Genomic DNA, 23,538 nt, shown 5'->3' on the forward strand with positions numbered 1-23,538 from the left:
AGATCTCATAACAACAATAAAAACCGATTGACGGGTATGATACTTTTTTTTAAACCAAAATATTTACTTTATATGATAACAAAAACATGCAATCGTTTTACCGAAACCCCTTAATTATGCTTATTATGTTTTTTGCGTATTCTACACAAATCTTTTGAAGTTGATGGTCACTGTATCGTATATGTCAACTGTTTTACTCGAATTTGTACAACCAGTTCCTTTACATTCGCCACAAGCTACTGAACATTCAAGTCCGTTTTTTTCTACAAGTACATCTTTTAGTGTCACAATTTGTCTTACAATTGCATCGAATAATGTTCAGCAATTTAGAGGGAGCTGCGTCCATTGTACACTTAACTGGAACAAGGTTTCCATTAGCGACTTTCCAACCCCATTCACACGGATTTAGATTGTCCTTGTTCATACAAATTTTCATTTGAAGATACGCCCTCTGGCTATGAAATGAAGCCGCACTTGATGTTGGCGGCAAAGTATGAATTTGAACGCATGTTTTGTTTGTCAATACTTTTGCAGCAAATTTCCTGTAGCAAAGAACATTCAGTCCTTCATATGGAGCACCATTATATAAAGAGGAAATAATGTTTTCACCAGCAGAAATAACATCATCCTTTGCGTTAGCATTGCATAGTAACTGTGCCTGAGTCTTAACAAAGTCATGTTCTCCAAATTTCTTTAGGGTCGCTGCCTTACTGACACCGAACATTCTTGAAGTTGTGTCACAACTACTGATAGCATGAATTAAAGGTACAAGTGTACATAGCTCCTCACCAAGCAGCAATTTGGTCTTCAAAATATCCCATATTTTAATATGTGTGTTTACTTTTGACACATTGCCGGATTTGAATATCAGCGAATTTGATGTAACGTTCGCATGATGAAGGAGTAGTACCGGAAGATCAATGTCCTCCTCAAGCAAAACAGTTGGTTTTGTTTTCGCTGATTCGATTGCAGTAAGGGCTATCAATACATCAGCATCGGCATCTGCGTGTTTAGTTTCGATTCCCTTTTCTACCATCTTTGCACTCAAGAGATTAATAAAGTTTTGCTTATTTTCAATGTTTGCTAGAAATATTTCTTTTTTTTAAAATTTGAAAGGAGTTCTATCTGTGAATGAAACTTTTGTTCCTATGATTCCTTTGGTGCGTCGCTAGTGTGTGGCATCTTTAGTATCTGGACCCGAAGCATATCCATCAAATACAACTATAGCTTTATTGTATTTCCGTTCTACGCTGTCAATGTACCTTTGACAAATTTCACCGAAAGAAAGTCCGCTTTGCCTGTGTATACGATGGAGAAGAGAGCCGCCATCAATAACATACTGAGTTTCGTCGTTTTCGCTCATTTCAAATGATATCCTCTTGAATTCAAGATTTAAACAACTACATATACAGCATCCTCCACGTGATTTCTGTATATTTTCCTCGAATTTGACAACAGCGGTCATCTAAGTATCAAAATCTATGACAAACATTTTGGGCGCACTACATTTGCGCGCATATGGGGATTAAAATGTTTAACGTTTGTGCGCAGCTTTCGATTTCATTTGCGCGCATTTATCTTACAGGTAAATTCAGGTAAAAAAAGGGTATATAATGAAATATTAATACTATAAAAATTCATTAAATTTGAAAATATACTTCAATCATATATTGTTCATATCGTATTCTGAGACAAAATATAAAGTGTGCATGCTAAATTCTGTTATAACTTAAGGCATACATGAAACTTCATGCGAATTTTTCAGGGTGAACACGTACTTTATAAATTGTTATTTGGATGGAAAGTTGTCTCATTGGCACTCACACCACATCTTAAAAATTCCTATATCTAAGTACCCCGAATAGTGATCTCTTTAAAATTTGTAAACAATCTAATTTAGTTTGTAAAGTTTTGTCAAGTAACGAACATTTGAAGTTTTTTTGTTTTTTTGTTATTGCAAATCGGATTGATAGAATATAATGCAACCGACTTATCCTGCTTGTATCCAACTTCTACCTCCTCGTGGGTGAGTAGGTGACTTGACTTGGACTAACAGAAAGGGTACTTTTACTTAAAAATAATTGAATAAATTTATAGATAAATAAGAGTTATTGCCTAAGCTTACCTGAGTTTACCTGCCAAATAAATGCGCGCAATTGTAATGAAAAGCTGCGCGCAAATGTAATGGTAATGCGCGCAAACGTAATGCACCGAAAAATTTAATATGAAAATAACCTAGACCATGTAGTTGAATATTCAGTATCTACTTCACAATAATTAAAATGGTCTGTATTAGGTTTTAGGTGCTGAAATGTGTATCTTTTTTGTTTTACCTAGGCTTCCCGGTATTTGTCTTCCTTCTAATAGGTAGCAATAAACAGTTTGGAAAAAATATTATAAAATTTGCCCTCATAAATTTTATCATCTTCTTGCAATATTAGGAATACTGGGTGTGTCATATATGTGCATATTTATGTAATCAGAACCTTCCATAGATTTATTCCAGTATATAAAATGGTAAAATATCATTTCTTTTGGGTGTATCCATGGCAACAATATGCATTTATTTGCTATAGAATATTGCAAAAAAGAGAGGAGACGATGTCACATATTTTTCCAAAAATTTGGCTTAAAGTAGAATTTCAATCGCTTGCATCAAAAACTTCGTGTAGAAAAAAAGTGTTTGTAAACATTACTTTAATTTCTGAACCGATGTCTGGTCTAGCTCTGAAAATACGGAGAGTCAAACAGAAAATAAACCATAAAACATGTAAAAAATAATGTTGATGTTCTTATAAACCATCTTTGAAGGCTAAATTAGTTCTCAGCTGTCTAAAATGAATTTTATTACACAATAACTTTCATATTTGAAAAATCCACCGGAGCCATAATGCGAAACCAAACTCCTAATTGTGTATTGCTACCTTATGTTTCTTTTGATCGTATGACTTTTGACGTGACTCGGTTATACGTTTCAGTTGGTCGTAACACCTTTTACGTGACTCGGTATTTATGCATCCGACCATCAGGTTTTAATGTTTTGCTTTCATTGTGCAGTGATTTTTGAGCTAATATTTTGACACACAGGGTTTTTACAGTCACTGTGTTGTTTCAATTTTGAATATTCTTGTATTTCTATTTACTTATTTTTACTTTATCGAGAAAGGTGTTTACTAGATACGATAAATATTTCCACAACCAAAAAAAAAATAAAATTTGTTGGTGACGTCATCGTCGTATTTGTTTCATTAATGAGTCGTTTGTATACGAAACGCGCGTCTTGTGAACACAATGTTGGTCTGGCATATTTGGAGACTGGTAGATATGTCTCAAATCTGTTCGATATCATGTGTTCAAATCACTAAAATTACCATTAAATTAATGTTTAAAGTTGCGGTTCCCTGCATCACTACTTTCATTTATTTGCTTGTCTTTTATTGGTCCATAAACTTTGTAGCATTTTTGTTTAAGTTCATTAGTTTTGATATCGTTATAACCTCTGCCTCCATACTTCAAAATTCTTTTTTCTTTTCTATTTTTCGTCTCAATATATCAAGGGTGTTTTTGTTTCGCCACATACATAACATAATTTCGTTGATTTTGTTAAAGTTGCATTGATGTATTATTTCTTTATGTTGATAAGTACATCTCTTCCGCATCTTTCAAATTCAAATCGTTAACCACCAGCCTCATCAGTTGCCTTTACAACTGAAATACAGACCAATTTATGTACTGTTTTCCCTTCCTTTTTAGTAAAATTTTCTTGCGTTTTTAAGCAATTCTTGATGCTGTATTTGTAAATGCATTAATTTATCTAAAGACAAACATTCATTTTAATCAATTGTAAATGACCCCAAGAAGAATGAATTCCACTTTAGGCTAATTAATTTATCTGTCCCTTGATCGGAGGTAAAAAAAAGGTGAAACACAAAATTACCGAACTCGGAGGAAAATTCAAAACGGAAAGTACCTAATAAAATTGCAAAATCTGAAGCTCATACACATCTAACATAAGGATAACAACTGTCTTATTCCTAACGTGGAACAAGCATTTTCCTACATGTAGAGAATTGAGGTTTAAGCCTAGTTGAGTAGCTAACTAAGCCACTCACTTGTATGACAGTCGCATCAAATTCTAGACACCTATGTGCGATCAAAACAACAGACATAAAACTAGTAGTTAAAAATATTTTTAAAAATCCATCCAGGGGATAGCATTCTACCATCAAAACATCTAAGATGATTTTATTATAATTAACTACACACTTATTGTTTACTGATATCACCAGACTAAAAGTCAGAACCTCAGTACTCACAAGCAAATGCAGAAAATTCATTTTTAAGGAATGTATTTCCTACGTGCGGTTTGGGTTTTACTTTAGGTCGTATTTCTGTTTTTTTTTTTCAGGTCTTTTATGTTTGTATTAGGTTTTGAGCTTTCTAATATTTTGGTCTAGAGAATAACTGAAGACACCACGAATGTGACCTACCAAATTAGACTATTTACCGGGTTTGTAATAACATGAACAACACAACGGGTGCCACATGTGGCGCAGGATCTGCTTTCCCTTCTGGAGCACCGTAGATCACCACCAGGTTTTGGAGGGATTCGTGTTGGTTAGTGTTTAGTTTTCTATGTTGTGTCTTATAATGTACCTTTGTTTGTTTGTTTTTGGTTTTTTTTTTAAGTCATGGCGTTGTCAGTTTATTTTCGATCTATGAGTTTGAATGCCCCTCTGATATCTTTAAATTGTCTATGCGGCATCTGGTCAATAAAGGAGGTACCTACGTCAATCGTAGTCTTAAAAAAAACACCATTAATTAGCAAATCCTAAGACATTCGCACCATCTGAATGCCGGTGGGTTGACATTCCTTTGAAAATAAAAAACATTATTTCCTTATTCAAATACTTATTAATATTACTTTACTTAATTAATATTATACAGATTTTTATAATCCCCTACATTGTTAAAATTAAGATTCTTATGTAAGCTTGATTTTATTCCGGCGTGTAAAAATTCTCTATTGAATTCTCCTTCATATGTTCTGCAGGACATGAAACCATGAAGAAAACATCATAGGGAATTCGCACACTTTGAAAGTTCTTTCAAAAGGAACCAGAACACTGCTACAAAGGATTCATTCTAACACTTTAAATAAGCAGTAAAGATATAAGAATGAACAAGAATACAGGAAAGTCCAGATAGTATTTCAAACAAATCGGTAGTCCGAATTCAGTTCTTTACTACTGCCCAATTTTTGTTACTACTATTGTTTGCATGATTCTTTTTCAACATATATATACATAAACAAGTCTAAATTGAAAACAATTTTCAAACCTATGATTGCGTTGGATAAAAACCGCAATTTTTATACGTGTGCATGTAAAACAAATTTCGTTGTAGAAGGGTCTAAATACAGCACTATCGCTCGGGCAAAAAATAATCACGAATATAATGCCTACCCATGTTAAAACTACAACAAAGTAAAGCTTGTATCAATTATTTCTTAAGTAAAGATATATGAGTAAACAAGAATGCAGAAGTTTCCAGATGGTAACTATGGTATGAGTGACTACAATGTGTGTATTGTTTCAATAAAAGCCGAAGCTCACAAAGGACATACAGTAACTATAAGTCGAATGGAAAATGATAACACAATTTGTAACATCAACAAAGGGCCAACGTTTTCTCTGTTACATAAAGCCCCTCCAGCATATGACCTATACATATCTTAATGTACATTGTATTATTTGATTCTGAAGTCAGCTAACTATTATACAATGACATGTACACAAATGCATTTTTTCATAAGCTCTTTCCGATTTAATTTTCCTTAAAGTTAAGTATTTTTGTTGTTGAACTTTCATTTCAAAAACTTAAGATAAAGAAATATATATCGTTTATAGCATGCTATAAAAGTGGAACGAATGATACCAGAGGGACAGTCAAACTCATAAATCGAAAATAAACTGACAACGCCATTGCTAAAAATGAAAAGACAAACATACAAACAATAGTACACATGACACAACATAGAAACCTAAAAAAATAAGCAACACGAACCCCACCAAAAACTAGGGGTGATCTCAGGTGCTCCGGAAGAGTAAGCAGATCCTGCTCCACATGTGGCACCCGTCATGTTGCTCATGTTATTACAAACCCGGTAAATAGTCTAATTCGGTAGGTCACATTCATTAAAGTGAAGGGGATTGTAGTTACGATGTTAGAAACATATTCGATATCATCTGTGAAACGGTTATTCCATAACGGTCAACCACCTCGTGATGGCGTCCGTTAAATTTACGAAGGGATGATTTTAACTTCACCATTTGTACCTCTTGGTTTAATAGCTTCCTATAAGATACCCCGATATTAGAGAATGGGAAAGTGATGAAATATACAAGGTAATAAATCGTTCAGTTTTCTTGTTTCTTTCCCAACAAAGGTAGATAGTCCTCTCTTGATTCTTTGGATCTCTCTACTATTAAAACTATTTGCTACAATATCGGGTAAGATTTCTGACAGTGATGTAAAGCATCAACAATCAACGAAAGTAATAACCCAAATTGAACAGACGAATTCGCATATTATTTAATCTTTTTTTTTAAATCAATTGAATGGTTTGCGAATTGAACATACAATTCATGTACTGATTGTAACACATTTATAATTTAATTCGAAAATCAGTATCATGTGCATTCATTCTGTAATCTATACGGTAGTTTACCTCAAGTACTAACAGAAAATAATACTTTGTATGTTTGAACTATCATGCGATTAGTAGATATATGTACTGTACCGCTGAGGTATTAATTGGCTGTCAATTAATATCCTGCTGCTTAAGTTACCAGAACGATGAGGTAGTATAGCTTTGTTACATTGTTGCTTGCTTTATGACTCATCCTAACATTTCCATAACGAAGAAAGAACTTTGTTGGGCTTATTTGGTCTTTGAAATTAACCAATGCTTATCATATTTTATGAAAACTATACGAATGACTGAGTAGCCGAAGTAAACTTTCATATCGAAAAATCTGTGAGTGTTCGGAAATATATTGTTCATTCAGCTTGGCTTAAACAATATCTTAATATAGATCCAACTATCATCTGTAATGTTTTTTTAAGCGAGTAATGAAATCAAAACAGAACCCCAATGTTTAACTGCTAAATAGAAATAGATGAAAGGTAAAATCACAAAAGTAGTCAACTCCGTAGAGAAATTCAAAGTCCATACTCAAAAGACAAAATCAAAAGCTCAAACACAACAATCGAATAGAGAACAACTGTCGTATTTCTGACTTGGTACAGCCATTTTCTTATGTAGAAAATTGTGGATTAAACTATATTATTCTGGACAGTAAACCTTTTCTATGTAGAAGTGTGTGTGGTGGTTGCGTATTAAATATTAGTAGTTGTGATATTATTGTAAATGAGACGACAACTCTCCGTATAAACTTTCAACTTCTTAGTCTTTTAAATTGAATATAAGACCTGTATCATGTAAGCAGCCCCTGTTCGATTAAATGTTAACGTCTTTATTAACGAAAACACAAATATCGAAACCAGCAGCCTGCCTTAACCACTTAGTTATATTCTCCTGGATTGGGTTAGTCATGTACAGAATGTGGGTGGGTTTAACATGTTTGTGAGCGATGAACCATCCCTAACTTTGGAAAGTTGAGTAACAACACACTACAAAAACAAACTGTAAACATTTTGTTGAAAAGTCTTTGCTCATCAAGTCGGTACTCAGGACAAAAGCAAATAACCCGTTGGATATATAACTCCCCAAGTACTATGATGATAATGTCATTTCTAGAAAAGCGGTTTGGTAAATCTTGTTTATGAAAGTGTGAATATAAGCTGCTAAAACATTCATAGATTAGTAAATAATCCCAAAGGTTCCACTTTCCGAATGTCAGTTTGACAGTTTTCGTGTGTTAAGATTAAGATACATGAAAAAAAATATAACCAAAAAAATACCGAACTCAAAGTTAAATTCACAAAGAGGGATGTTCATAAAACTAGCTTATACTATGTAAACAACCGATAGAATGGAATGGAAAACTGATGTAAAATTTCTGACTTACTACATTTTACATAAAAGTTTTCCTTCTTGTCACTTGTTTGTTATTCTTTCAGATTTGTAATCCTCTGGAAAATACGTCAGGATTGTTTACACTATATTTAGAATAATGGCATTTTTGTTTTTGATACTGACTGTATCAGCAATAATATAAAGTGATCCTTTTAAAGCGAGCTGATATTCGAGCCAATGCAGTCAATATCAAAAAATTAAAAGCCATTATTCTTTTCATCGACAATTTGTTATAACTGCATTTTTGTTGTTGTTGAATGAATTAGATATAAAACTAATTTTACGCGTAAAAAACGTTAGTATTGAATGACGTCGCGTGCATTTCATTGATAAATTGACGCGGATGGATTTGAGCACGCAACGTCGGTGCACGTCTACATGATGTCATTGCCTAATATTTGCGAGTATCAAGTCCTGTCAAATATTAGGCAGTAAGATCAAAGGGAAAATGAGCAAATTGCCGATAATGCAATGTATCCAGCATGAATGAGAACAATGCCAGCGAAGATTCAATCATTATGTCACAGTTTTACATTCATTCAATAAGCCAAGTAAAAAACGTCCAGGAAGTAGAGTGAGCATGTAATCAAAGAAAGGAAAATATTTGTATACTAAACCATTACAATGATACAATGAACGTAAAAGTATATAAACAAAAGTAACATTTGAAAGACAAATTGCACACTTGTTTGCCTACTGATAATGTTATAGAAAGGATGAGTATAAATACCAATAAAAATTAACAAAATCGTGCAGGTTTAAACTATTAGTTGCCTAAGTTTACATGTCTTATTTAAAATTTAAGTTCGTATATATCACTTCTTTAAAATGTAAAATGATTGAAATTGTACATTACTGTAAATACATGCATATCTAACCATATGAAAAATATAAAATCCATTAGAAAGGGAATCTGATGAGTTCATTTTAGTATAAACATATGAATGATTCTGTGAGTACGAAAAGCCTAAATGAAGACTTGTCAAATTTGAAGACTTTATATTAGTTCTTCAACTGATGTCTCTTAGTCTATTTCAATCTGTTTTGCGTGTTTTCTAGTATCAAAAATTTATAACTATTGATTAATCTATGGTTTAGTATTGAAATTTCAAACCTCTAAATGAAAAATTGCAATATCATTATATTCTAGTGCAGTACGACTCAACGACAAACATGTAATACATATCATTTTATACGACGTCTGGCTTGATACTGTAGTCTGCATTCCATAATTTGTTTATCAATACTTAAGTAGTAAAGTTTTATTGTGTATTACATATCTCCAAATTAAATTATTGGTATGCTTTTGTTAAATGTTTTTTCCCTATATGACCATGATCATATCTCATATCGGACGCACCATAAAACCCGTCAAAAATGAATTAGTGTGTGTTTTCATTTTACCAGTAAGATTTAAAAGTAATATCATTTTATTGAACATTAATCTTCTTTAAAAGTAGATGGGAGGTCTAAAGTATTATCGATAGAATATTTTGATGATTTGTCAAAACGTCTTTTATATATTAGGTCTTTTTCAAAAATAGAATAAAAAGTATTGGTCACGGGTTGGTTTTTTTCTAATTGTAGCGTTTGAAAAATTGATCGATTTGTATAAATTATAATTTGAAAACCCAACTTTGTGATAGCAAGGTTTGAAAATTTGAATAACGTATTCTTCCTTAATATGGATGGAAAAAAAGAGTGAGTTCGTAATAAAAATGTATATCAGATTTAAATTATTGTCGTGCAAAAGTAGCTTATACTGGGGGTTTTTCTCATAAACATGAGAAACATTATGGTTCGCGGTTTTTTTTTCAAGCCACAGGTTGTGCAAAAATTTGTGTACAGTTCATCCGCGATTATTATATGGTAGTCTCAGAGATAATACATGGTAACTCAAATTGTGTGTGATTGAAATGAAACTTAACTACGGAAAATATATGAAGTTAGCGGTAATTGTGTGTTTTCTGAAAGTAAAAGAAAAAGAAAAATTTAGGTGAAAAGATTCATTTCTTGCTACATAACAAAATAGATATTAATATGCTTAACACTTTCGTTTATAAAAATTACAATGTTTTAGTTATTTTCCCAATCGAAATGAATTTAGGAAAATAATCAATATTTGTAAAAAAAGAACCAAATGATTTTTCTCAAAGAAGTCTTTCAACTGAATATATTTTTCAATCAGAATGTGCACAATTAATTAAAGACCTATATTGTTTTTTACAATCTCAGCTCGGAATACACCAGAAAGTTGTACGAGATGATTAACGAATAAAAACGAAGTATCTTTATGATGAAGTTATGTGTTTTATTTCTCACATTCCTATTGTGAAAGGATCATTCCAATTGGTCAGTGTTCAGGTATACAGCATAGACAAGAACCTATCTTTCATAGTATTATTATGATAGTGATGCTGATCTATAATTCCACACTAGGAATTAAGACAATTTTTGTTTTCATTTCAGTCTACTTTAATCTCAAGAAGAAAATGAAAATATCACTTTATAAATCTGTTGCGTACGAATCGGCATCTTTATTCTACCAGAAACACTCACAAAATTCTTAGCATTCGTCTTTAGTTTTGGACACACACTTATCAACGGATATAATTTGGAAACGAGCTATAATGCATCGTATATCAAGACATTTCCTGTTTAAAAGTTAAAGTTACACTTGATATATTTAGAGCGTCTGCAGCACGTTTCCTGATTTTCCTCCACCGGGAACGTTCATTCTTATACATTTGAAAGAGGGACGAAAGATACCAAAGGGACAGTCAAACTCATAAATCTAAAACAAACTGACAGCGCCATGGCTAAAAATGAAAAAGACAAACAAACAACACGACACAACATAGAAAAAGAATAAACAACACGAACCCCACCAAAAAACTAGGGGTGATCTCAGGTGCTCCGGAAGGGTAAGCCGATCCTGCTCCACACGGCACCCGTCGTGTTGCTTATGTGATAACAAATCCGGTAAATAGTCTAATTCGGTAGGTCACATTCATGAAAGGGAAGGGGATTGCAGTTACGACGTAAGAAACATATCCGATATCATTTGTGAAACGGTTATTCCATAACGGTCAACCAACTCGTGATGACGTCCGTAAAATTTACGAAGGGATGATTTCAACTTCACCATTTAGAACTCTTGGTTTAATAGCTTCTTTCTGAGCAGCAACCCTCTATCAAGAAAATCATGATAAGAAATGCAAGCACGGGAATATCGTATCAATTGGGAGATATATACCACGTATGCAGGTGCTGCTGGAATGTTGCTACTTAGAAATGGAAAGTTCACAATTAGAAAGCTGAAATCATCTCTTTTGTCGTAAAGTTTTGTTTTCAACCGACCCTCATTGTCAATTTCTAGATGTAAGTCAAGATATGAGGCCGACTTAACTGTATCTGTAGTATCCTTTATCTCTAGCTCGATTGGATAGATGCGTTCCACATAGTCACCAAATTTTGAATTATTTAGTGAAAGAACATCATCTATATAGCGAAAAGTAGAGTTAAAGGATATTGCTAACTTCTTATCTTTCTTTCTAAGAAGTTCCAGGGATGTATAAAGAGATATAGGAAGATGTGTTGTGAGTGCCAATGAGACAGCTCTCCATCCAAATAAAAATTTATAAAAATAAACCATTATAGGTCAATGTACGGCCTTCAACACGGAGCATTGGCTCACACCGAACAAAACGCTATAAAGGGCCCCAAAATTACTAGTGTAAAACCATTCAAGAGGGAAAACCAAAGGTATAATAAGTACGTTATTATTTCAGCGGTTATAATACATCTTTTTTTTATTTTTTTGAAATATTACGAATTTTCTACCCCAAAGAATAAATTACCTTAGCTGTATTTGGCAAAACCTTTCGAAATTCAAATGCAACGAGTTTTCAGACGAAACATGCATCTTGCGTACCAAATAGAAATCCTGGTAGGTATGATGAATATTTCTTCAAAAAAAAAAACACAAATCTAAGGTATGTCTACCGAAGCTAATGACGACGAATGGTGAGAAAGAACTAAGGGGTAGGTACGTCTCATTAATTATTTTTTTTCCTGACAGAAGTTTATTCGAGAAAGATACTAGTTTAAACCAATTTACTTTTCATTTTGCAAGATTTTCTAATTTGGATATTTAGATGAGAAAAGAAGGGCAAATTGTAACAGAAAAATATCTGAAATATGAATGATTGGTATGTTAATTTAATAGAACAAATAAGACAAATATTAAATATTACGGAAACGTATTAGGGACATAGAAAAAATAAAATTGGCAGTGGTCTTTTTTTTTCAAAGTCGAAATTTTGACTTTTTAAATCTCGAAATTTTGACTTTAACTTGAAATTTTGACTTTTCAAATCTCGAAATTTTGACTTCAAATTGAAATTTTGACTTTCTAAAATCTTGAAATTTCGACTTTTTGAAAAGTCGAAATTTTGACTTATTTAAAACTCGAAATTTAGACTTACAAAAAGTCGAAATTTCTACTTTAAACTCGAAATTTCGACTTTTTTAAAACTCGAAATTTCGACTTATTTAAAACTCGTAATTTCAACTTATTTTAAACTCAAAATTTCGACTGTTTTAAAATTCGAAATTTCGACTTATTTAAAACTCGAAATTTCGAGTCTTTATAAAGTCGAAATTTCGAGTTTTAAATAAGTCAAAATTTCGACTTTTCAAGAAATCGAAATTTCAAGATTTTAGAAAGTCAAAATTTCAAGTTTAAGTCAAAATTTTGAGATTTGAAAAGTCAAAATCTCAAGTTAAAGTCAAAATTTCGAGATTTAAAAAGTCAAAATTTCGACTTTGAAAAAAAAGTCCACTACCAATTTTATTTTTTCTAGGTCCCTAATACGCTTCTGTAAAATATGATGTCATGAACAAGTGTTAATTTGTGCGTTCATTTCTTCCTCAAACAAATTAAGATAGTCCATTTAGCGGTTGTAAAATTCTGTGTTCAAGCTGTGTTGCTAATTTCAACAGCTTGTTATAAATTTCTTTCCCTCGCACGAGAAATAATTCATAATTACTTTAAATGTCAGACACGTACCTCTGAAAGATTATTGAACATTTGTTATGGGATAACAAGCATGGATATGAATTTGGTAAAGGAACATAATGTACACATTGTCAATGATGTATTTCCTAAACACTAAAATAATCAATAAGTATACGCGAAGATGATACCAAACTAATGATAGAAACTTCAGTGTAAGCCATATAGAATAAAGATGGGGGTCCGCCTCTTCTACTTTCAGAAATATAGAACTTTAATGTCGCTGCTTCTGCCGTTACAAGATGATCATAGTTATTTGTTAACAAAAAACAAAAACAGTACAAAACAAAACAAAAACGATTAAATGAAAAAAATGAAATGAAACGATTCGAATGTATTTCTTATAAATTATCTAATTCTGTGTTCATCGTTGAAATACCTAATTATATTTCTTTATATTCGGCTGTTTGTCTAAATGTAATAATTGGCTATGTATACCAAACAGTCTTCCTTAGTTACAAAATTCCGATGATTACATACTGTAGCAAAATAAGTTATAGAAAAGCTGAGAAAAAAGATCTCCGTCAATAGTTTTAAACTTTTCAATGTTTATTTAGTTTCAGGAAGAAAAGAAATCATTGTTTATTTACAATGTTTACCAATTTTAATTTTTGTTTACATAATTTATACAATTCGAGGAAGAAAGGGTTTCATTCTTTACTGTTTTGTCATACGGTTATATGTTATTGATTACTTTTAAGAAACATTTAGGTATGTCTTGAAAAGTAAACGTATCGAAAGCGACAATGGAATGGAGAACCGAATTCTTACTATTCCTCTGTTTAATTGGTAAGTAATTTATACATGGATGTAAGGAGATGTGGTATAAGTGCCAATGAGACACCTCTTCATCAAAGTCACAATTTATATAAAGTAAACCATTGAAGGTAAAAGTGCGGTCTTCAACACGGAGCCTTGATGATCCATTTTCAAACTTAAAGCACTATTAATTCAGAGCTTTATGCGTGCTATGATTATTGCGAATTCGTAACTATTTTGACAAAAAGCTAGATATCATTAATGTGATTGTAAACATTTGCAAAGAAAGCATTGCTGAAATCATGAATGCTTGTTTTTATAATTGCGAACATGCTGCAATCCCATATTTTGCATTAATAAAAACATGGCATTATTATTTGAAGTCAAAAATTATTTAGCCGAGTATGTTTTGTGTCCGGTTGCTATGTCATTTGTGTATTACACTTAATATCTTCTTTATTCGTGTTATTCTTATATATTCTATACACATAAGTGTATCTACCCATTAGGTTGCCCTATTAGTTTGACACCAATAGTTTGCATGGCTGTGTTGACATGATTTATCTTCCATGAAGTCATAAGTATCAACTTACTTTTAAAAAAAACTTACTATTTTTCGAAATGTTTATGAGTTTCTACGCCTGGAAATGATTACCTTAGCTGAATTTGGCCCCTGAATGCTATTCAAGTTCAATCGTTATTTGTCCTTTTTAACTTTTTTTATTCGAGCGTCGTCACTGGTCAGTGCTTTGTAAACAAAACGCGCGTCTGATTACAATCCTGATATGTATGATCATGGGCTAATTTTACATATTTCATATTATCTTAAAAATATAGAGTGCTGCTATTCTTTATACAGTTATCACTCGACCATATGTTAAGAAATATGATTTATGATGGTAACTGTATGCATTTTTGTACATATATTAGCCGTTAGTTTTCTCGTTTGAATTGTTTTACATTGTCATTTCGGGGCTTTTATAGCTGACTATGCGGTATGGGCTTTGCTCATTGTTGAAGGCCGTACGGTGACCTATAGTTGTTAATTTTTGTTTTATTTTGAACTCTGGGGGAGAGTTGTCTCAATGGCAATCATACCACATCTTCTTTTTTTTTATATGCATGACGGTATGTTTATATATTTTTTTTATGAATTATACAGTAAAGATTAAAGAAATCAGGAAATAGTTCTAGTGTCAAATAAATTACTAACATGTGAACGGTAAAAGATTTTCGAATATTACAGGTTGTTGGATTGTGACGACAGATGGTGCATCGTCCTGTACTTGTGGATGTTTTAACTTAAATTATAATTTCGATGACCTTGACCCGGAAACACAAGAAAAAATCCTGGAAATGAAGAAAAATTTGACTGTATCTACAAAAGATACGTCAAGTTATAAAAGATCGTTAGTTTCCTCTAGTGATTCAAGGTCTTCAGCTAAAGCAGTCGGTTCTGTTGGACTTGTTATACTGATAGTAATTGGAGTTTTTATGTTACTTGCTGACTTTACTAGACTTTTCATTAAACCAAATGACTATCAAAACATGGACTAAATTGTTAGTTAAAACCTTTGTAAGATAGTTTTATTGTTGTATCACACATCTTTGTGAATTGATTGAATTGTGCATCGTTATTTTTAAATACAGGAACTTTTCCTTGAACTACTTCAATAACATTTTTTATATTTGTAACTTTATATTGAAAATGAAATGTTCATTCAATATTCATGAGTTTACTAGAATCACATTTGAAATAAAACGCAAACGTCTACAATATAAACTTTACAAGAATTTACCGTGTATCCATTTCTTAGTGACCGTCATTTAATGAACAAAAGACATGCAAGCACTGGAGTATTTTATAAAAAATAAAGATACATGTACATACTCCATATACAGTGATCAATTATATTCTTATATCCGCTGGACTACAAGCGCTGCTGAAATGTTGATGCATAATACTTGATATTTCACAAATTCAAAAATCCTTTCTGTTGTCGTAATGTTTTGTTCTTGTCTAACCCTCATTTTCAAATTCTAAGTGAAAATCTCAAGATATGAGACAGACATAATTGTTCCTGTTGTATCCTTCGATTCAAATTTGTTACACATCTTCACCACATTTGACACATCTAGTGAAATGGCATATTTTTTTAATTCTTCGTTAATGTCTGTTAAAAATATGTTCTATAACGTAACAAGTATATTGTAGAACAAATAGGGCATCCTGATGATGTTAGTAACAAGGTAATTTTTGTATGACACATTTTTTTCTATAATTGTTTGATTTCCTAAAATACGTTATTTGTATATATGTTGGTCATTCTTGTTTATGCTACATTGTTGGATTAATTATTTCTAAATGTCTTTACATTTGTACGGAGTACACGTGTAACTGGTAGATAAGTCATATGTTTACTCTTTTACAACAGGAAACATACTCATATTGTGTGTTTGTGATATATCTTTTGAATTTGTTAGTTTCCACATGTGATTTAAACTGCCGCTGTAGTAGGCAGTTTTTCTAAAGATCACACGACAGACTCTGATCGCTGGTAATCAGATGTTGATAACTTTGAAAGAGGTTTCTTGTAGCATTTGGCAATACCAGCAATAACATTAACGGTACAAATTTCGACAATACATGTCTCTTCAGTGATGCTCGTTGCCAAAATATTTGAAATCCAAAGCTTATATAAGATGAAGAGCTATTATCCAAAAGGTCCAAAAAGTATAGCCAAATCCGTTAAAGGAATCGGTGCTATGCATGAGGGAGATACATGATGTTGATTTTATATGGAAAGCCAACGGGGTCAAATTTCTTAATTCGTAACTTGTCAATTCGTAACTTGTAACTGTGTAATTTCTAAATTGTTAATTCGTAAATTGTTAATTTGTAACTTGTTACTGTGAAATTCATAATGCTTAATTCGTAAATTGTCAATTTGTAACTTACACCTTTGTAGTTTCAACATTCTTAATCGGTAAATTGTCAGTTTGTTACTTGTAACTGTGCAATTTCATAATGCTTCATTCGTAAATTGTCGATTTGTAACTTGTATCTTTGTATCGAAATTCAACATTCTTCATTTGTTAATTGTCAATTTGTAACTTGTAGATTTCAAAATTCTTTATTGGTAAATTGTCTTTTTGTATATTGATGTTTTGTAACTTGTAACATGTGACTTGTCGATTCGTGAATTGTCGATGTGTGAAATGTCGAAGTGTTATATTATGCTAACGATCATTATGACGACAGATGGCGCTCGGCTTCTTCTCCTGTGTATAATCCTCCTGTAAGTCGGAGTACCTCCATGTGGAATATATATACCTAAGTAATTTTAATCCATTAATTACAGCAAATGCGTCTAAAAAAAATTGCATGTTTACAGGATCCCAGTTTTATTTTTATTACTGACGTGGACTTTCGTTCGGAAACTATATAAAAAAAAACATCCCGACTAGTTCAGTCCCTCAACATAATTGATCTCTCCTAATTACGAGGTTAATGAAATATTCGTTGGTCAGTGGAATATTACGACTGGATTATTCAGGTATATACAATAAGGAGATGTGGTAATAAACCGTATGATTGCCAATGAGACAACTATCCACCAACGCGAAGTACAATTAAAGTCCATGTAAGCAACTATAGGCAACCTACTGCCTTCATCAAAGACAAAACCGTATACCATATAGTCGGTTTTAGAAGGCTACATCGATACTGAAAACCCCAGGTACTAGTAATAAACGATTTCTATTAATCATAAAATGCTATTATCGGACCATTTTATTCTGACAGGAAAGGGCTGACATATATATCCTATTCTGCTGTTGTCGGTTGTTGTCTCTTTGGCACATTCCCCATTTCCATTCTCAATGTTATGTATTTATATATATGCCTACTGATTTTTTCTGGACAAGAAGCTTAAAAATTACCGCTACCAGATTTCCTACAATAAAAATGTACAACCAAAAAGACCAAAATATTCACGAGTCCCTCGATCTCAAAAGCTGCTTAATGCCCCATACTCCCGATATGAAAACTACCTGGTGCCACACCTCCTTATAGCCCGGCAACCTTACTAAATCTAACATGTTGTCAATCGTTAATTAACTGAAATGATTCACGATGTTTATCAATATACCTATTTTTTTTTTAATTTGCATGTCAAATATGAAATAGAAAATTATTTGCAATAAATTCGTAAGAATATAACCCTAATATCCTATTGACAAACCAGGTTGTATTCCGCCTGGCTCTTCTGTCGAGCAGTCAGCCAGGATCCCAGTCATTCAGTTTGTTTTACAAAAAACTTATATGATATCATTAAACATTTTTTTTATGTTATTTCGAATAGATAGAAAAATTATTACAGTCATTTCTTATAACTTAATTCTAAATTCCATTTTAAACCGTAGAAAAACATGAAAAAACGTTGACGGCGTTACGGTCACATGACTAAATTATGTCTATGGGCTGATAACAAAATAACGTCAGCCAATCAGAAGACGCGTTACTTCCAAAATTAAATTATATATAAAAAAAAACAAGAAACGAGAAACACGTTTAAATTACATAAACAAACGACAACTACTGTACATCAGATTCCTGATTTATGTTCATTACTCAGGAGCCAAATAAATAAAGACTGTTCGTCCATTTGTTTCTTGTATTTAAACATATCATTAGATAATTACATTCTTTTCTGAAATTGTAATATTGAGATTATAATATATCAATGAATGATGGTTGTCAAACCATTTCTGCCATTATACATTGAGTCCTAATTTGCGCGCCCAGGACAATATTAGTATTTTTCCAGCACCGTCTTATATTTCATGTTTTTAGTCTTGTTTTGACCCGGTTAAATATAAAGTAGAAATTTCTTGCCAAGTGACAGTAATATATTTGCGAGGTTGATAAGGAAGCACGTTCCAGCGACACATCTATATACCTTTATATAAAAGGAAGTGACACACCTCATTGCAGGTTTGGTGACCAGTACAGTAAACAAACATGTTTATACGAGGTTATCTCAATATAAAACCGAGTCCCTTTTATACATGCCATATAAAACAAACAATGTATTTATCTATTTGTTTTCTTTTATATGTATGCGCTGTACATAATTGATTTATACTCCTTTGGTATGTATTCCATATGGCGGTGCTCCTACTTACAGGAGGCTTATACACAGAAGAACAAGCCGAGCGCCATCTGTCGTCATAATGATCGTTAGCATAATACAACGATGACATTTAACACTTCGACATTTCACACATCGACAATTCACGAATCGACAAGTCGCATGTTACAAGAAACAAAACATCAATATACAAAAAGACAATTTGCCAATAAAGAATTTTGAAATCTACAAGTTACAAATTGACAATTAACAAATGAAGAATGTTGAATTTTGATACAAAGATACAAGTTACAAATCGACAATTTACGAATGAAGCATTATGAAATTGCACAGTTACAAGTAACAAACTGACAATTTACCGATTAAGAATGTTGAAACTACAAAGGTGCAAGTTACAAATTGACAATTTACGAATTAAGCATTATGAATTTCACAGTAACAAGTTACAAATTAACAATTTACGAATTAACAATTTAGAAATTGCACAGTTACAAGTTACGAATTGACAAGTTACGAATTAAGAATTTTGACCCCGTTGGCTTTCCATAATTTTAAGGACACTTATGTTATTGTGGTATCCAGTACATTGAATGATCTAGTTATTCATCGTTGGGTGAAAATTGGCAACGGCACAAAGAGCGGACCTATGAAATTGAGAATGAAGACAGGGGAGTGGTTCTAAGAGACAACAATCAGAACAGAGCGGAACAGAGGCCATCAACTGATCTTCAATACAACAAGAAAATCCAGCAGCCGGAGGCGGGCTTCAGCTATCCGTAAACAAAAATATGTACTAGCGAAAATGGATGTCACACTAATGAACTCTGAAGAATATAAATGAACTAAAATTTTTTAAAAAATCAAGACTCACAACTACCAGAGGCTCCTAACTTGGTGTTTCAAAGCAAATTACCAATACACAATTCCTTTTCAAAGCAGTTTATGAGTTATGCTTCACAGATAAACATAGATCGATAGTGTTCTGGGTTTTGCTTGCCTAAACAGCAACACATTTCCCATAGGACGTCTCCTTAGCATTTGGGTACAAAGTATTTAGAGAAAGGTGTAGCATAAATATTTATAGACCAATTTAGTTCTTAATTTTTAGTTAAATAAACGACTTAAAAACCTTAACCTGTTCGAGGAGAGAGGTTTATGAAAAGTAGAAAGTTAACAGACGTTTTGAAAACGCTTGCTGTTAGCCATACATCGTACTGTCTCTCTTTTGCCAGAACTAAACAGTTTAAAAAGAGAGATGTTGTATGACTAGCAATTAGGCAACTAAGAGTCCAAATAACATGGATTAACAATTATCAGTTACTGAACGGCTTTAACAATGAGCAAAACCTTTACTGTAAAGTTAGCTTAACAAAAAGGCTCAAAATAATTGGAAAACAATTCAAACGAAAAACCAACGGCATCATTTATGACAAAATAGCAAATAAAAAAAAACCAGATTCTGGTGTGGACGTTAAAACAAGCATTACTAAATCATTTCATAGATACAAAGATTTGATACACAAGTGTGAATGTAGACAACTTATTTCATATGAAATATCACATCCTAAATTAACGGTGATGTTGTTAACCAAGCCCGGAAAATGAGATATGATTCGGGTAATTTTATCAATCCTTTAAATAAACTTATTCTAAACAGTTATCTATTCAACACTGTAATTGAATCTTTGAATATTGTTTTCATTGGTGTAAATATTGGTTTGTTATTAGTTAATTAAAACCATATTAAATATGCCACATATGTACGTTCACGGAACTACAATCTGTCGATACTTATGGTTTGGCATTGTACAGGGACATAGTTATCAAAGGTACCAGGAATATAATTTAGTACGCCAGACGCGCGTTTCGTCTACATAAGACTCATCAGTGACGCTCATATCAAAATATTTATAAATCCAAACAAGTACAAAGTTGAAGAGCATTGAGGATCCAAAATTCAAAAAAAGTTGTGCCAAATACGGCTAAGGTAATCCATGCCTGGGATAAGAAAATCCTTAGTTTTTCGAAAAATTCAAAGTTTTGTAAACGGGAAATTTATAAAAATTACCACATTATTGATACTCATGTCAACACCGAAGTGTTAACTACTAGGCTGGTGATACTCTCGGGGACGAAACGTCCACCAGCAGTGGCATCGACCCAGTTGTTTAAATAGTTATCAAAGGTACCAAGATTATAATTCAGTACGCCAGACGCGCGTTTCGTCCACATAAGACTCATCAGTGACGCTCATATCAAAATATTTATAAATCCAAACAAGTACAAAGTTGAAGAGCGTTGAGGATCCAAAATTCCAAAAAGTTGTGCCAAATACGTCTAAGGTAATCTATGCCTGGGATAAGAAAATCCTTAGTTTGTCGAAAAAATCATGACTGTTAATGGCGTCTTTACACTAAATACATTGGATGTTTGATTTGTACTGATTCATGTGATTATCATTTTAGACTTAGACACACGATTTTTCGTTGTTATTTCTGGCTTTGAACCAGCTGTCAGTAACTGCGAGTAAACTCAGATCTGGGATCGGGATGTACAAGAACCTGTCCAAGTCCACGCTGTATGTTTGTTAGATTTAGATCTATTTGAATCTTTCTGATGAGTTTAGTCTTTTTCAACGGATAGTTATTGTTTGTTCTTACTTTGTATTGTTACTCCACGGTCTGTCTCTGGTAAGGTGAGGGTTGAGCGCTCTCAAACATGTTTAACCCTCCTCATCATATGTTTGTGCTTTTCATTTAGTTCAGTGGTTGGCATTGGTCCATGTTTGTCTTATATGTTTTTCGTAAACTGGTTTGTTATGATTTAGGCCGTAAGATTTCTCTTTGGAATTGCTTTTTGTGTGCCATTCTCTTTATAGCCGTTCACATGGTATGCTTTTTTTCATTGTTATAATACTAAAATAACGAGGTCCATTTAGTCAGCCATCATCGGGTAAAAACCACAAATAAAAGAATTCATCTTTATATATAACTTATATAGAACAATGGTGTATATTGAAAATTACACCACTCCAGACCCTTTTGTTTTCCGCATAATTAATATTGCCAATAAACAAGTTCCGGGTCGACTCCGATACCGATACCAATAGTATATTCACCTTTTACCTATTACCTTATCTGTACGTTCCGCATCTGACAGGCGCACCACCAAACGGGTGTATTTAGGATTTGCTATATACACTGGTCATTATTACAGGGTTGACACGACTAAATTCAATCATTGTCAAATTGTTTCCTATTGTAGTATTTTTAAAATCAGTAAGACTTTCTAAGATAAAGATACGAATACTAAAAATCTGGACTTAATATAAGGCGTATAGGTACAGTTTTCAATTTGTTAGCAGGCATGACGTAAAACAGCGAATAAAAGAATTCAAATTTATTTACAATGCTGTTGATTAAAAAATACTCCATTCCAGGACCTTTTGTTTTCCAAATAATTAATATTACCAATAATTGAACAGTTCCAGGTCGACGGGTTCAAACAGAAAGATTTTGAAAGCAGAGAAAACTGTATCTTATAATCGGCATGACTTTATCAGATGACAATACCAATACTAAAATAAGGCTTACGCATAGTTATATACTTTAATTCAGTCACGGACCCACGATATCAATGGTGTGGTCTAGTGGTTTCCTATAATTGTTTACATCCGCTTCATTTGAACTTTAGTGGATTGTTGTCTCATTGCCATTCCTACCACATCTCCCTATTTTCAAATTAAGTGTTGCTGTCATTTGAGGCATATGTGTCCCTATGTTTGCTGAACATTCTAGATTAAATTGTTTTTTATTAGCTGTGGAGGTTAAAACAATTTGCAGTTTTATCGGGATCAATTCTGCAGTTTTTACACAAATTGTTTAACAGTTGTGTGACCAAAGTAGCTTTATTTGTTCATGTTCTTCGTGGCTATACAAATGGTTTCGCATACGTGAGAATGTGATTACCTGGACAACCTCCTGCAGGGACTCCCTTATGCAAAAGTTTACGTCAGACTAATTTACCTATTATTTTATATACATCTTGGGCATGAACCGTTTCTTCTTAGTTATACAACCAAAATTTCAAATATTTAGGTTTTAGCGTTCCTGACGATATAACTCCAGATAATCGACCGGAGGCTCGAAAAAAAGTTTGATTTTCATTAACTAGAACGTTGTCGATACCATTTCAAGATGACTGTTAGTTCGAAGATATATCATCAGATCAGAAGTCAGTATTGCGGTACTTAGATGATTTATCATATACCATTTTTAATTTTCTGTTGATGTATTACTAAACTGTAACAAACTAATGTAAAGTTGATCTGAGCTGAATTTGGCAAGGTTTTTAGATTTATTTAGTTACTTAAGCTTTGATTGTTTGTATGTATTATTCATCCTTGATTTCAAAAGTTAGGGTGTGAAAGTGAAGGAAAAATCGGAAAA

The 23,538-nt window shown here is 32.6% G+C and overlaps 1 long non-coding RNA gene across 1 annotated transcript; it reads left to right on the plus strand.

The window, feature by feature from the left end:
• The first annotated feature begins 13,859 nt into the window (after nucleotides 1-13,859).
• On the plus strand, nucleotides 13,860-15,731 carry LOC143049325 (uncharacterized). The gene is made up of 2 exons (XR_012970179.1): nucleotides 13,860-13,967; nucleotides 15,184-15,731. It is a non-coding gene; the product is annotated as an uncharacterized LOC143049325 (long non-coding RNA).
• The last annotated feature ends 7,807 nt before the right edge of the window (nucleotides 15,732-23,538 follow it).

Source organism: Mytilus galloprovincialis, chromosome 10 (genome assembly GCF_965363235.1).
Source record: "Mytilus galloprovincialis chromosome 10, xbMytGall1.hap1.1, whole genome shotgun sequence".
NCBI classification, from domain to species: Eukaryota; Metazoa; Mollusca; class Bivalvia; order Mytilida; family Mytilidae; genus Mytilus; species Mytilus galloprovincialis.